Below are 3,308 nucleotides of genomic sequence, written 5' to 3'. Positions count from 1 at the left end.
GTTTGTATTCGGTCATGTTACCAGACACCTTGCCCTGATTAAAAGCAGTGGTTCGCGCTTTCAGTTTCACACGAATGCTGCCATCAATCCACGGTTTCTGGTTAGGGAATGTTTTAATCGTTGCTATGGGAACGACATCTTCAACGCACGTTCTAATGAACTCGCACACCGAATCAGCGTATTCGTCAATGTTGTTATCTGACGCAATACGAAACATCTCCCAGTCCACGTGATGGAAGCAGTCTTGGAGTGTGGAGTCAGCTTGGTCGGACCAGCGTTGGACAGACCTCAGCGTGGGAGCCTCTTGTTTTAGTTTCTGTCTGTAGGCAGGGATCAACAAAATGGAGTCGTGGTCAGCTTTTCCGAAAGGGGGGCGGGGCAGGGCCTTATATGCGTCGCGGAAGTTAGAGTAACAATGGTCCAAGGTCTTTCCTCCCCTGGTTGCGCAATCGATATGCTGATAAAATTTTGGGAGTCTTGTTTTCAGATTAGCCTTGTTAAAATCCCCAGCTACAATGAATGCAGCCTCCGGATAAATTGTTTCCAGTTTGCAGAGAGTTAAATAAAGTTCGTTCAGAGCCATCGATGTGTCTGCTTGGGGGGGGGGTATATACGGCTGTGATTATAATCGAAGAGAATTCTCTTGGTAGATAATGCGGTCTACATTTGATTGTGAGGAATTCTAAATCAGGTGAACAGAAGGATTTGAGTTCCTGTATGTTTCTTTCATCGCACCATGTCACGTTAGTCATAAGGCATACGCCCCCGCCCCTCTTTTTACCAGAAAGATGTTTTTTCCTGTCTGCGCGATGCGTGGAGAAACCTGTTGGCTGCACCGCTTCGGAAAGCGTCTCTCCAGTAAGCCACGTTTCCGTGAAGCAAAGGACGTTACAGTCTCTGATGTCCCTCTGGAATGCTACCCTTGCTCGGATTTCATCAACCTTGTTGTCAAGAGACTGGACATTGGCAAGAAGAATGCTAGGGAGTGGTGCGCGCTGTGCCCGTCTCCGGAGTCTGACCAGAAGACCGCCTCGTTTCCCTCTCTTTCGGAGTCGTTTTTTTGGGTCGCTGCATAGGATCCACTCCGTTGTCCTGTTTGTAAGGCAGAACACAGGATCCGCGTCGCGAAAAACATATTCTTGGTCGTACTGATGGTGAGTTGATGCTGATCTTATATTCAGTAGTTCTTCTCGACTGTATGTAATGAAACCTAAGATGACCTGGGGTACTAATGTAAGAAATAACACGTAAAAAAACAAAAAACTGCATAGTTTCCTAGGAACGCGAAGCGAGGCGGCCATCTCTGTCGGCGCCGGAAGTATACCCCACATAGCCTGGTTCCTCTCTAGGTTTCTTTCTAGGTTTTGGCCTTTCTAGGGAGTTTTTCCTAGCCACCGTGCTTCTACACCTGTATTGCTTGCTGTTTGGGGTTTTAGGCTGGGTTTCTGTACAGCACTTTGAGATATCAGCTGATGTACGAAGGGCTATATAAATACATTTGATTTGATTTGATTTGATGTATTCACTATTATTCTACAATGTAGAATAAAGAAAAACCCTGGAATGAGTTGGTGTGTCCAAACGTTTGACTGGTACTGTATGTGGAAGAGGTTTGCTTAGAGGCCTATACTGTACATTGTGGGCCTGTATAGCATGACCCCCTGTGCTTTTTATTCACACGTTGTTAACAAAACAAAATTATAATTAGTTCAGCTTCAGGATATTTCAGAACTACTGAAAGAGCATTCCAAATCTCTGCCACTCAAATTCTTTTCAGCTTCCCTTACGTCTCTTTTTTGCATCTATCTCCTTCCCTGCAGTGCAGTTTTGAGGAGCTTTCGTATTAACGGCTCATTGATTAATTTGGACTTGGGCCCATGTGTCTCATAATGCCTGGAGGTTGGGATTCTGAGACTATTCTCATTTTATGCTTCCAGCTGCGCACGGTTTGTTCACCCTTTCAACTACAAGGATTTGTTTATTAACAAATCCTCTTCAACACAATTTCCCCTTGCCTCCTAAATCTGCTCAGCCACTTCTCCCTCCGGGCTGTCTGCGCTGATCTCTGTGCATGTGCTGTGTGTGTGCATGTGCTGTGTGTGTGATCTGTGATTTACATATGAAGTTATCTTAGAAGATGTTTGCCCACTGTCCAGGGAAGGGGTAAAAACATCATCGTGATGCTTTACGTAATTCTGGCTGAATACTCTGTCTCAACAACGGGAGGCTATAGATCATGGCAGACAGGCTGAGCTGTTAATTTGAAAGGGGTGTATGCATGAGAGACCGATACAATGTGATCTATCTTTATTAATAGACAAAATAATGAAGAGTGATAGGCCTATCATTAAACAACTCAATGAGAAAACAAATTGCTTTTCTGTGGGACATGAATTGCTACTTCCGGGCCTTTTTTGTCCATTGGTAGGTAATGAAAGTCCAAACTCAAAACTCCTATATGTCTTTTAGTACATTTTGCATTTTACATCAAGCCTTATATCCATTCCCCAGGTTACCCTAGACACATTTAGCTCAAATTAGCAACTACAGTACGCTCAATTGCCTTTAATAGGATAGCCGGAGACAAAGTCGTTATTATCCTTTGGGTGATCGGGAGAACCCTCTTGGGTGTGTGACATCACTCCGAGCCCTTACCAAACAAAGGTGGACAATTTCTCTCCCCTTGGATGTAGAATCAGTAGTAACCACCAAGTTCAATGACAGTTATCTTAAATTTAAAATACATATCTAATATTCCAGCAACCCAAATAACATTGTCGCAGAGGAGGGTTTATTAGCTAGCTAAAGGTACACAGGTACACCTCCAATTTACTCAAATGTTGTCAATTAGCCTATCAGAAAATTCTAAAGCCATGACATCATGTTCTGGAATTTCCCAAGCTGTTTAAAGGTTTCTGACCCACTGGAATTGTGATACAGTGAATTTTAAGTGAAATAATCGGTCTGTAAACAATTGTTTGAAAAATTACTTGTGTCATGGACAAAGTAGATGTCCTAACAGACTTGCCAAAACTATAGTTTGTTAACAAGAAATTTGTGGAGTGGGCGAAATATGAGTTTTAATGACTCCAACCTAAGTGAATGTAAACTCCCGACTTCAACTGTAGACTAGATTTCGACTCCAGAGCTCATGGGCACATACACATGTCAAATAAGCTTCAGGACCCAGCTGTTGAGATGTAGTAGTTTGTTTTCACCAAAATATGTTCAACTCACAGGGACAACTCTTAGATACCAAAACGTGTTTTATTCTGTTCTGCTGGCAATGCTACAGTAAACACTGTATA

The sequence above is a fragment of the Oncorhynchus mykiss genome, chromosome 24, assembly GCF_057628025.1.
Source record: "Oncorhynchus mykiss isolate SJ-2025 chromosome 24, ASM5762802v1, whole genome shotgun sequence".
In the NCBI taxonomy this organism is placed as follows: Eukaryota; Metazoa; Chordata; class Actinopteri; order Salmoniformes; family Salmonidae; genus Oncorhynchus; species Oncorhynchus mykiss.
Note: the sequence above shows the minus strand (reverse complement) of the source record.